The sequence below is a fragment of the Sarcophilus harrisii genome, chromosome 4 (assembly GCF_902635505.1).
Source record: "Sarcophilus harrisii chromosome 4, mSarHar1.11, whole genome shotgun sequence".
NCBI classification, from domain to species: Eukaryota; Metazoa; Chordata; class Mammalia; order Dasyuromorphia; family Dasyuridae; genus Sarcophilus; species Sarcophilus harrisii.
Genome location: NC_045429.1, coordinates 290,410,463 through 290,424,217, shown reverse-complemented (window position 1 = coordinate 290,424,217; position 13,755 = coordinate 290,410,463). Strand labels below are relative to the sequence as shown.

Here is a 13,755-nt window from a genome sequence, read left to right as displayed (position 1 = left end):
ACTACAACCCTGGGTCTCACCATTACCTAGGTCACCCACAACTGTGAATCTTCAGAAATTATAGTATTCTATGATTCACAACCACATAACATCATTGGTGCTAATATATATGTATGTATATACAGAACAATCAGTTAATCAATAGACATTTATTGTCTACTATATGCCTGGCACCATTCCAGAATACAAAAATCAATGTGAATCATTTTCTGCCTTAAAAGAGCTTCCATTTTAATGGGAAATTATATGGAAGCATACATTACATAATCTCCCATGTATAATGTATATGCAAATAATGTAGATATTGTATATTACATATGCAAACTCTAAAGCTCTGTATCAATAGCTTTTTACAAGAATTTTTAAAAGTCAGAATTCTATAATATGTTGTTTACAAGAAACACATCTGAAGCAGAGAAATATATATAAAGGTGAAAGGCTGAAGCAGAATCTAATATGCTTCAATGGAAATTAAAAAAAAAAAAGCTGGGGGAGTTATCTTGATCTCAAATCAAGCAAAGCAAAATTAGATCTAATTTAAAAAGATAAGGAAAGAAATTTTATCTTGCTGAAGGGTACCATAGATAATGAAAAAATATCAATACTAAACATATATTCCCCAAGTGGCATAGCATGCAGATTCTTAAGTGAGTTGCAAAAAGAAATAGAAAGCAAAACTATACTATGGGGGATCTCAAGCTCTCTCTTTTAGAATTAGATAAATCTAACTATAAAATAAACAAGAAGTTAAGGTAGTGAATAGAATTTTAGAAAAATTAGGTATGATAGACTTTTGGAGAAAATTGAATGGGATTAGAAAAGAATATACCTTTTTCTCATCAATACATGGGATATAAACAAAAATGTATAAATGCATAAAGGCAGATCATGCTATAATAAAAATTACATATAATAAAAGACCATGGAAAAGGAGACCAAAATAATCCAATCTTAAGGAATGACTGGGTGAAACAACAAATCATGGAAACAATAATTTCATTCAAGAGAATGACAAAAACAACACACCAAAACATATGGGGTACAGGCAAAGCAGTTCTTAGGGGAAATCTTATATCTTTAGATGCTTAGATGAATAAAATAAAGAGGAGATAAATAAATTGAGCATGCAACTAAAAAAGTTAGAAAAAGAACAAATTAATCCCCCAAATATATATCAAATTAGAAATTCCAAAAATCAAAGGAGAGATTAATAAAATTGAAAGAAAAATATTGAACTAATAAAGAATTAACTTTATGAGAAAAGCAGTAACATAGATAAATCTTGAATTAATTTGATTACAAAGAAGAAAGAAAACCAAATTACCAGTATCAAAAATGAAAAAGGTGAACTTACTACCAATGATCAGAAAATTAAAGCAATAATTAGAAACTATTATACTTAATAAATCTGTTGATTTTTTAAGTTAAATGGGTGAAAAATTCCAAAAATATAGATTGCCCAGATTAACAGATGATCCGTCTTTAGAAAAAGAAATCAAACAGGTGATTAATGAACTAAGAAAAAATCTGTAGGGCCAGTTGGATTTACAAATGAATTCTACCAAACATTTAAAGAGCAATTAATTCCAATACTATATAAATTATTTGGAAAAATAGATGGAGTCCTAACAAATTCCTTTTATAACACAGATATGATGGTTTAGGTATCTAAACCAGGAAGGGCTAAAACAGAGAAAATTATAGACCAATTTCCTTAATATTGATGCAAAAATCTTAAACAAAATACTTGCAAAGAGATTGCAAGAACTTATCACCAGGATAGTACACTATGACCAAGTAGAATTTATACCAGGAATGCAAAGCTGGTTCAATATCAGGAAAACTATCAGTATAATTGACCATATCAATAACTAAACTACAGAAGTCATATGATTATTTTAATTGATGTAGAAAAAGCATTTTACAAAATACAACACCCATCTCTATTAAAAACACTACAGAGTATAGGAACAAATGGAATGTTTTTTAAAATAAGTGTATCTATTTAAAACCATCAACAAGCATTATATGTAATGGTGCTAAACTAGAAGCATTTCCAACAAGATCAGGGGTGAAACAAGGTTGCCCATTATCACCACTATTATTCAATATTGTACTAGAAATGTTAGCTTTAACAATAAGAGAAAAAGAAGAAATGAAAGGAATTCTATAGAACAGGTAAGCTATAAAATGATCACTCTTTGCAGATAATATGATGATATAATTAGAAAATCAATTTAAAACTACTAGAAAAAAATAACTGTAGCAAAGTTGCATAAAATAAACCCACATAAATCATCAGCATTTCTATAAGTTACCAACAAAGTCTATCACCAAGAGATAGAGAAATCCCATTTAAAATAACTGTAGACAATATAAAATATTTGGGAGTCTACCTGTCAAGACAAAGCCAGGTACTATGTGAACACAATTACATAAAACTTTTCATATAAATAAAAGTTATATGTAAACAATTGGAAGAATATTAAGTGTTTATGGGAAGGTCAAGCTAATATAATAAAAACAACAAAAATATCATACCATGCCATACCAATCAAACTGCCAAGAAATTCATCTGAAAGAACAAAAAAGGTCAAGAATTTCAAGAAAATTAATGAAAAAAAATGCAAAGGAAGGTGACTTGTAGCATCCCTTAAGGCTGCTCTCTATCTGCCCACTTGTGGGCAGCATGGCTAGACCAACTTACCAGTCTTTAGGCTCCAACCCGGATCACATAGAGACAGACTGACCAGGAGGTGGAACCATTCTGTCTTTATTCAGCCATCCTCTCAGTGGGGGTAGCAAGAAGCAAGAGCTCAAAAGCAAGACAGATTTCTGCTCAAGGCTATTTATGATGCCTCTCTTCCAGGGAATACCAGTGCCCAGCTCACTCAGAACTGTGTAGCCAGAACCCCAGACTGGAGGCTTCTGGTTAGTGCTGTGTCCCAGGAGGTGATCTAGGAAGATCTGCCTGGAAACCTGGTCAGCCTGGAAGACTGACATCATATGGACTTCACTACCTAACAGCACTTAGTACCTTGGTTGAAATATATAGCTTTCTTGCTTCTTCCTCCCCAAGCATGTTCAATTGGTGAGCCAGTCAAACAAAAGGAAGCTTGGGGTTGACCTGTATGAGTGCCATAAATGAATTTTCATTATTTTTCCTCAAGGATTAAGACTGGGAATTGGGGGAGCAGGGTTGTTAAGTTTTGTAAAAGGATGTTCTTCTTGATTCCATAGGTATGGAAAACACCCTAGTGAAGTTGTTCAACTCTCATATAGGGCTACTTGTGCCTGCTTGTATAATTAGTATTGGTCAGAGGTGGGATTTAAAACTAGATTCTCTTGGCCCTAAGTCTAATTCTATTTCCTATGCCATACTCCTAAGCAAAATGTTATTATTCCTGTTTGACCAGTGAAGAAACTGAGGTTCTGAGATATAAAATTACTTGCCCCAAATTACACAGCTAAAAATAAGTCCTTATCATACTTCTATTTTAAAATCTTTTTTTATTAAATCTTTTAATTTTCAAATATATGCATGGATAATTTTTAACATTCACCTTTGCAAAACCTTGTGTTCCAAAACTTTTCCCTCTCTTCCTCCAACCCCTTCCTTAAAGGGCAAGTAATCCAATATATGTTAAACACGTGCAATTCTTTTATACATATTTACAACATTCTCCCCCCCCACCCCCTTCCTTTAATTCTGAGAGCATAATCAAATCTTTCTGTCATTTTTCCTGGAAGGAGTGAGTCAATTTACTTATTATGATCTGGCTATAATTTTCCCTGCAAAGGATAACAAAAAGAAAAAAGGGGGTCATTTTTAGCTCCTATTACCAAACTTCCCACAAATCATGTAAACCCTAATCCCATGATGCCATTTACCCCATGGTTCTTTGTTCTGTACTCCCCAAATCCCAATAAATTTACCTGCTTGCTTTCTGCTTTTTGCTATCTTCCTCTTTTGGAATTTAGCTGCATTAATTAGTATTGCAATTATAATAAAACTTTGCTTCTTGACTTGGAGAGAGTCTAAGCCTACAAATTCTTTTGGAATACCTGTCACTGGTCCAAAATCCCAATGTTTTGGGGTCCCCCTTAATCCCAATACTTCTACTTCCTACTTAACCTACAACTCCTCTAAGGGTCCCTTCCTTATCATTTGCTCTTTTCCCTTTCTTCTTGCCCTCTTGTTTTTTTTTTTTTTTTAATTATAACTTTTTATCGACAGAACATATCATGGGTAATTTTTACAATATTGCCCCTTCCACTCACTTCTGTTCCAACTTTTCCCTTTCCTCCCTCCACCCCCTCCTCTAAATGGTAGGCAGTCTTATACATGTTAAACATGTTAAAGTATATCTTAGATATAATATATGTGTGCATATCTGTTCAGTTCTCTTGTTGCACAAGAAAAATTGGATTCTGAAGGTAAAAATAACCTGGGAAGAAAAACAAAAATGCAAGTAGTCCACTTTCATTTCCGTGTTCCTTCTCTGGGTGTAGCTGATTCTGTCCATCATGGATCATTTGGAACTGAATTGGATCTTCTCTTTGTTGAAGATATCCACTTCCATCAGAATACATTTTCATACAGTACTGTTGTTGAAGTGTATAAAGATCTCCTGGTTCTGCTCATTTCACTTAGCATCAGTTCATGTAAGTCTCTCCAAGCCTCTCTGTATTCATCCTGCTGATTATTTCTTATAGAACAATAATATTCCATAACATTCATATACCACAATTTTACCCAACCATTCTCCAACTGATGGGCATCCATTCAATTTCCAGTTTCTAGCCACTACAAAAAGGGCTGCCACAAACATTTTTTCCCTCTTGTTTTTATCTGAATTTAGAAGGTTTTTACATTCTTCCAACTATATATATGTTGTTCCCTTTTTATTCCATTCCTATTAATGTCCACACTCATTTATACCTGCCCCTTAGCCTATTCTTTCACCCTTTTATTTCTTTATAAATGAGAAGACTTTTATTCCCTCCAAAATGTATATTTTGTTCTCTTTAACTTAAATCTGTTGTGGATAGGGTTTCTTCTAAAAGTCCCTCCCTTATCTTCTCCCCTCTCTCTATTCTCTTATTCTTTTATTTCTTTCTGAATTTATAACTTTTTTTTTTTTCATTTTGAGACTTGACAGAAGTCTCAAATCAAGAGTTTTTTTTTATTAAAGCTTTTTATTTTCAAAACTTATGCATGGACATTTTTTCGACATTGACCTTGCAAAACTTTGTGTTCCAAATTTTTCCCTCCCTTCTCCCCATCCCCTCCCCTAGATGGCAAGTAATGCAATATATGTTATATATGTTGAAAATATATATGTCAAATCCAATATATGTATATATATTTATACAATTATCATGCTGCACAAGAAAAATCAAATCAAAAAGGAAGAAAAAAACAAGAAAGAAAACAAAATGCAAGCAAACAACAACAAAAAGAGTGGAAGTTGCAGTTCACATTCAGATCCCATTGTCCTCTCTCTGAGTGCAGATAGTTTTCTTCATCACAACACAATTGGAATTGTCCTGAATCATCTCATTGTTCATGAGAGCCATGTCCAACAGAAGTGATCTTCACATAATCTTGTTGCTGTGTACAATGATCTCCTGGTTCTGCTCACTTCACTTAGCATCAATCAGTTCACATAAGTCTTTCCAGGCCTCTGAAATCATCCTCCTGATCATTTCTTATAAAACAAAAATATTCCATAATATTCATATACTGTAACTTATTCAGCCATTTCCACCTGATGGGCATCCACTCACTTTCCTGTTTCTTGCCACTACAAAAAGGGCTGCCACAAACATTCTTGCACATGTGGGTCCCTTTCTCTCCTTTAAGATCTCTTTGGGATACAAACTCAGTAGTAACACTGCTGGATCAAAAGTTATGCACAGTTTGATAACTTTTTGAGCATAGTTCCAAATTGGTGTCCAGAATAGTGTGATCACTTTACAACTCCACCAACAATGTATTAGTGTCACAATTTTCCTACACCCCTCCAACATTTGTCATTATCTTTTCTGTCATGTTAGCCAATCAGAAGTGTATATATACGGTCTCTCTAGAGATAGGAAAAGTAGAGGAAAGTTAGAGATGTTGGCAAGATGGAAGATTGCTGGCAAGTTGAAAGGGAAGTATTATATACTAAACAGACACAAGGGCAAAGAACTAGTAGAGGACAGAATGAAAATGTGAACTTCTAATTTGATGAGAAGCTAGTGAGTCTTGGCTCACTGTCTTAGAGATATTAGTGACAACTGAGTGAAGGTTCTTTTTCAAAGTGGAAAAAACAATTTTATTTTTCTTTCCAGTGGAAGGAAAGTGAGGAAAGGTGAGGGTATAGAAGGAGGCAAATCTAAGAAGGTTCTTGGTTCCTCGGGGATCTCTTACCTTTCTCAATCCAGTTGATTTAGATCAAGAACTGAAAGATCTGTGAGTAGATCTTTCAGTGGACAAAAGAGAGGTATACAACAGAATGGAATGCCCTTCCCATGCTTATTTTGCCTATCAAAATTCTACCAATTCTCAGCTCAAATGTCATACCTGACCTTAGCCTTGTTTGATTTCCTCAGTACAGAACGCTGTCTCTCCCTTCCTTTCCACTTCTATATATGTACTAATGCTATAGCATTATAGCAGAGTATATACCAAGTATACCAGAGTATATACAGAGTATACCAGAGTATATCCTAATCATATACTCTATGCATCTCTCCTTCCCCAACCAAACTATGATCTCTATTAGAGTTATCTTCAACCATCTTTGTACTGGCACTGTACATCTATGTGCAAGGATGAAAAAAGCTCTCTTTAGGAATGGGTCTTTGAGTAGGGCCTCAGTCTGCCACTGTCTCTGCCCTGTTTTCTGCCTGTTGAGCTGCTTCTCTTGAGTCCTCAGGGCCTGAAGAGGTAAAAGGGACTCTCACTCACTTAGGGATTAGAGAGAGCCGGATAATTCTCTTTCATCAAGTCCAGGAAAAGGGTCTTTTGTGCCACACTAAGTAGTACCCATTCTTCTGGAAAGAAGTAGATGGTCATGTCCTTAAAGATCAGTCATCTGAGGGGAAGAGGACTGTACTGGGAGGGAGGGAAAGGAAAGAGAGGGAGAGAGGGAGAATGAGGGAGGAGAGAGAGAGAGAGGGGAGGAGAGGGGGGGGGAATAGACAGGGGAGAAGGAAGAGAAGAGAGAGAGAGAGAGAGAGAGAGAGAGAGAGAGAGAGAGAGAGAAGAGAGAGAGAGAAACAGAGAGAGAGAAACAGAGAGAGAGAAACAGAGAGAGAGAGAAACAGAGAGAGAGAGAGAGAGAGAGAGAGAGAGAGGAAGGGAGGGAGAGAGAGATCGAAGGGGACAAGGGGGCGGAGTTGAGGACCCCTTCCCATTCTTCCAACTTCCCTAAAGGCGTTGTTTCCTGGAAGGAGCGGTAGCTCGGAATCTAAGCTCTGGGCCAGGCGTCCTCACTTCTAGTCTTCGGTGGGGTGGCTGAAATCTCGCTTTAAACTGAAGAGCCTAGAAATCCACTCTCTCAGCTCACAACCGTACATACCATACACAGCCTCAGAAGTTTCTCTCTAGTCCCATTATTTTGTCGGCTCGTTGGTCTAGGGGTATGATTCTCGCTTCGGGTGCGAGAGGTCCCGGGTTCAAATCCCGGACGAGCCCGTTTTTGTCATTTTAATCTTAATATACTCCAAAAACCAAAAATATGGTCGTGTTACCTGTGAGTGAGAGAGAAAGAAAATGTGGGGAGGAAAATGACATTTTTGGGGACGGACTCCAGTTTAGTGGTCCCTGAAGAATGAAAAGGGAAAGGAATTTGGGTGAGTATTTTAAGAAAAAAAAACATTAATCAAAAACCTTTCAGCTTTGCAAAAGTGAGGATACAGAAACCCAAGCTCAAGGGATAGATAGTGAGGGGCAGAGAATTCCTGAGTGGAATAATAAAAAATAAGGTTTGCTGTATAACATGAAGTCAAAAGTCTTAAATGTCAGACTAAGAATATTGTATTTTATTCTCTAGTTAATCGGAACCAATTGGTCAGTTTTAACCAGAAGGTTAAACCTTTGCTACTTTTCCCAAATTCAGTGTAAAGAATTTTCAGGTTACAGTTATACAAATCGATAAACACTTTTAAAATGCCTACTATGTGCCAGGTATTATGCTAAATACTTTTTTTTTTTTTTTAAGGCAAAAGATAGTTGCTGTCCCAAGAGTTTATTATCTAATGTATGCAAATCACCAATGCTGTATGTACTCTCCTCACTAATCTAAAAGCAAAGCATTTCATTTCCTGAAAAATAGAGATCTTGAAAGTTATTCAAATTCATTGCAATATGCTCGGAATATTATTACACATATTTTTAAAATGTATTGGTAAGTTTGGGTGATTTTTTTTTCTTTAAAAATAGTATGTATGTAATTTATGTATTTAACATGTTTAACATATATTTAAATTGCTTGCCATCTAGGGGAGAAGGTGGGGGGGAAGGAGGAAAAAATCTGAAACACAAGGCTCAATGTTATCAAATTATCCATGCATATGTTTTGAAAATAAAAAGCTTTATATATATAAAAAATGTAAAAAATAAAAATATCATGTATCTTATGGGATGGCTCCCAGGGAGGGGAGGTAGAATATTGGGAGGGAATTTATGAAGTAAAGAAGCAAAATAAAATAAACTGAATATTGATTGTGAAATAATAAAAACCAAGTTTAATCCTAAAGAAGAAATGGGGGGAAGATATCTCCCCTATTAATTTGTAGTTGGGGGTCAAGGGGTGTGAAACATTGCATATGTCTGTTTTTTTTATGATTTTGCTGAAATTTGTTGTACTCTAGAGAATTTTTTAATTTAAGGAGAAACAAGATGAAATCTAGGCAAAAAAAAAAAAAAAAAAAATGGCACAGGAAACTAAGATACCAGCAGTTGACAGCTTCCTGGTCACTTTAGTATAAAAAGTTCAAGAGGAGTCCCAGTTGCATCTCCTTGGTGGGCAACACAAAGGCAGGAATGGGTATATTTGTTGATATTCTTTTTTATGATTTTTTTTAAACTGTCAAATGATGTAAGAGTGTTTCATTTTGTTCAAATTTCAAACCTGAATTTAACATCCTGGCCTGATCCACCAGCCACACCTTACCCTCCCTCTCTTCCAACCTAACTTTTCCAATTATTTTCCATATTCTAATTTTGCTCTTCAATTTCAACTTGGAGTTAGTTTAAATATTTTTCAATTGAAAACATCATTAACTTTAACATTTTTATACCACATTTCCAAATATATTCCTCCCTGACAGAAGTCAGAAGTCATTCGTTATAACAAAGAATATAAAAAAAAATGAGAGAAAAAAAAAAAAAAACAACACTTCAACAAAAATAATCAACACATCCACAGAAACTGGCTGTATGTGCATGTTTCACATCCATAGTTTCCTATCTCAGCAAAGAAGGGAAGGAATTTCTTTTTGAATTTAAAATTTACCTTTTTAGAGAGAATGATGACGAGGACCAAATAATTTCTGAGTTCCTTCCAATTATGATCAATTGTAGCCCCTTTATCATCTCAGACTCAAACCTTCCGGGTAGGAGTGGTTTTTACTTGATAAACCTCTCTAGTGAAATCAGAGTATTAGAATGGGAGTGTGTATGTTCCTTGAAAACCTGAACTGCCTAGCAAAAAAAAAAATCTTACAGAAAATACATAGGCTGAAAAAGGGGTTAGGGTCAGTCATGTCTTATATATTAACATAAATATAATAATATATAATATACTAATATAAATTATAGGAAAGCCTACAAAAACACATTAGGTAGATTCTCTGGATTGATGTAATGAGAAGACACGATAGGTCAGAACACTTGCTATTTATTTCATTTACAATGAATGTAGAGCATATCATCAATGATACCGAGAGTTCAGAGGTGGAAGAAGGAGAAAACGTCTATTATAATTCCTAAAGGAAAAGGAAATGGCAAAAACCACTCCAGTAAGTTGGTCAAAAAAACCCTGGATGGGATCAGCAAGAATCTGCCCCGACTGGAACTGCTGAACAGCAACAACAGAATAGCTCCTAAATTTCCACTGATATTTTTCTCATTTAATTTCTATTAATGACGCCATGTTTAATCATAATGTAAAATTATAACAATCCACCCAGGAACCGGGATCATACTATCCTTGGGTGAATGGGCACAAATTTACCGAAACCTATCAATGAGTCACAAAAGCAAAGGGAAATTCATGTTCCCAGAGCATCTTACAATGCGGTGTAGGGAACAGTCTGTACGTTCAATGAAAAGCAGTTTCCGGTTAAGCCGGGATGTGAAAAATGATTCCAGGCAGCTCCCTGGATTCGAGGAGTTTCTCCCTCTGAAGCAACAGAGGAGCAGTTGGCCCGGGGTTGGGGGGCTGGGAGGAGCAGTCGGAGGAGGAAGGGGTGTTGGAGACTTGAAGAGGAGATTTCTTTTTACAAGCTGTAGGTGGCACGAAAGAGAACTGCAGCTTTTCCCTTGAAAAGCTCCAATTAGCAATCCGCCTCAAAGCGATTCTTCAAGGAAAGCAAATGTCCTCCCAAAATGCAGATTTTGAAGTCTCTTCTTGTCAACACATCCCAGCTGAGATAGCATTTTTGTGCTTTTCTACTGTATTTTCTATTCTAGGGAGGAAATCCTGCCTAGATGTGAGAACAAATTTCTATTAAATACTTGTCTAAGAAAAAAAAGAGGATGGATATGAAAATGTAAACTTCCATTGTGTAATTTTTAAAATATGTATTGTTGCAAGGTAGTTTAAAAAAAAAGTGCTTTCTCTTTCTGAGATCCCTTTTTGTTTTCTGTGTATTTTAATTGAAACTGGTAGGTGCTTAGTTTAGCAGAACTCTAGTTATGGAAGTCAACAAGCCTTTATGGGAACTACAGTTCCTGTTCTCAACAAGCTCACAATCTAATATGGAAGACAATGTGCAAACAACTAGGTAAAAACAAGATATATATGTGTGTGTGTGTGTGTGTGTGTAAATATAAATCTGTGTAGGATGAATCAGGAATAATCTCAGAGTGATAAGGTTTGAATGGTCTCAGTTCCTGGTGGTCAAGAGGTTAGTGTTGTGTGGAAAGGTGAAGAACTTACAGATTAAGCACATATTGATCAGAAACTGCTAACTAAAGTAGATCGGGCCTATAGGCCCCAGTCACGTGACTTTAGATGAGACCTGTCCAAAGAAGGAATTCAGTGGCCGAAGCTGTATATCACCTTTTTTCACTGCATTCCACTGACCAAATAGGAGGATAAAGGTTTATGTAACCAATCACAACCTATAGTGGGTGGGAGTTGGGGGGTACTTTGTCTGAAATGTATAAAAGTTGTAAGCATCTTCAAGTTGAATGACTCTCCTCCTGTGGGTATCCTTGCTGTCCTTTCGGGCCCACAGGCCAGGACAGTCCGGCTCTCGAGATTCTAATAAATTCTTTCTGTACATCATTTGGAGTGACTCCTGAGTAGTCAGTTTGGGTAGGCACAATTGCCCCAAACAGTGGCAATAAGAAAGTTGTTAAATATCCCCTTTAAATCGGCTGCAGGGTTAGGAGTGAAAGAATTCACTCATTCCCAAATTATCAGTTGCAAAATGAAAGTTTATTGTTGGATAGAAATCAGTTTTCAAGAGACTGATTCTATAGTGACAGAGATCTATTAAGGAAATGGAGTTTTAGCACTGAGAATGCTTTCTCAGTGGGCAGAAGGGGACTGGGCAGATGAGCAAGCTACCTAGGGCCATCTGCAAAGACCTTAGTTGAGGGAAGCTGTTATATTGGGTATCTTGATGGGGTCTGGGGCAGCCAGAGCCCGAGCTGATCAGATCAGGATTCCTCAGTTGAATGAGAATTTAGAATTTCTATGGGAGTTGATTAGCCGCTGAATTAGCCCCATCCAGGCAAGATGGGACTCTGTCTGGATTCCTTGGAGCCTGAGAGATCCTGATCTCTGAGATCAGAAAAGGGGACACAATCTCTAAGAGTGATAATCTTAAAGAGAATAGTTCCCCTCCCCCTTCAAGAGGAAAGGCCTAGAAGACTGGGAAAGATTTCTTGCTGAAAGTACAATTTAAGCTGAGACTTGAAGGAATCAGGAGGTAGAGCAGAAAATATAGACTTCCAGATGGAAGATCTGTGAGAGGAACAAGAAGCTCGAAGTCATTGGATCATAAAGTAGATGCTGGGAAGTAAGGTGTAAGAGGACTGGAAAGTTAAGAAGAAATCAGGTTGTAAAGGACTTTAAAAGCTACAGGATTTTATATTAGATCCAGGTGGTGAGAGGAGACATTGGTAGAAGGGTAATATAGACTTTGGACAATCACTTTGGCAGCTGAGTGGAAAATGGATTAGAATGGGGAGAGATTTGATTCAGAGAGACCGATAAGAAAGCTATTTCAATAGTTCCAGGCAAGAGAATATAAAGGCCTGAATTAGATTGGTGTCCATGTAAGTGGAGAAAATGGAATATATATATATATATTAAAGATACTGTAAAGGGCAGCTAGATGGCACAGAGGATAAGGAACCAGAAATTCTGGGGTCAGGAACACTCATCTTCCTGAATTCAATACTGGCTTCAGAGACTTACTAGTGTGACTCTGGGCAAGTTACTTCACTTTGTTTGCCTTAGTTTTCTTATCTGTAAAATGAGCGGGAGAAGCAAATGGTAAAACACTCCAAGAAAATTCCAAAGGGGGTCACAAGAATATCAAGAAGAGGGTGATCCTTACAGTGTCAAAAGAAGTCAAGAAGGATGAATATGAACATACCTAAATCTTAGTCTTGGATGACCTTCCCGGAGTCTATCCTTTTCCAGTCTCTACTTTCAAGGGTTTTGATTTTGCCTTAGTTATTTTCTTTGTTCACTCCAGCAATCCTGTGCACAAGAACTGTGTAGGAAATGAATTTGCCTGGGATGTTCTGCTCACAAAGTCTAGGGTTCAGTCCTCACAGATTTTTTTCCTCCTTTTATTTTATTTTATTTTTTTTGCTGAGGCAATTGGGGTTAAGTGATTTGCCCAGGATCACACAGTTAGGAAGTATTAAGTGTCTGAGGTCGAATTTGAACTTGGGTCATCCTGATTTCAAGACTAGTGTTCTATCCACTGTACTACCTAGCTGCCCCTTTCCTCCAATTAAAAAAAATTTATTTAAACTTTTGAGTTCCAAATTTTATCCCTCTTCCCTCCCCACACTCACCATTCCCTTGACTGTAAACAGCGAAATATAGAATATACACATTCTATTATGTAAAATATTTCCATATTAATCATTTTGTACAGGAAGATTCAGATAAAAGAAAAAAGGAAGGAAGATAAAAGAAAGTAAGGAAAGAAGCAAGGAAAGAAAAGAAAGAAATGAAGCAAGGAAGGAAGAAAGAAAAAAAAGTTGAAAATAGCATGCTCTAGTCTGTTTTCAATCACTATCAGTCCTTTTTCTGGAGATGGATATTATGCTTTATCATTAATCTTCTGGGATTGTCTTTGATTATTGCTGAGAATAGTTAAGTCATTCACAATTCTTCATCAAACAATAATTCTCCTACTTCGCTATGTACCAGTTCATGTAAGTCTTTCCAGGTTTTTATGAAACCATCCTGTTTGTCATTTTTTATAGGTCAATAGTTTTTCATTACAATCATATACTGAATGGGCATCCCTTTGATTTCCAATTCTTAGATACCATAAAGAAAATAT

At 36.2% G+C, this 13,755-nt stretch overlaps 1 non-coding gene across 1 annotated transcript; it reads left to right on the top strand.

Moving 5' to 3' along the window:
* The first annotated feature begins 7,615 nt into the window (after positions 1-7,615).
* TRNAP-CGG lies at positions 7,616-7,687 on the top strand. Its single transcript has one exon. It is a non-coding gene; the product is annotated as a tRNA-Pro (tRNA).
* The last annotated feature ends 6,068 nt before the right edge of the window (positions 7,688-13,755 follow it).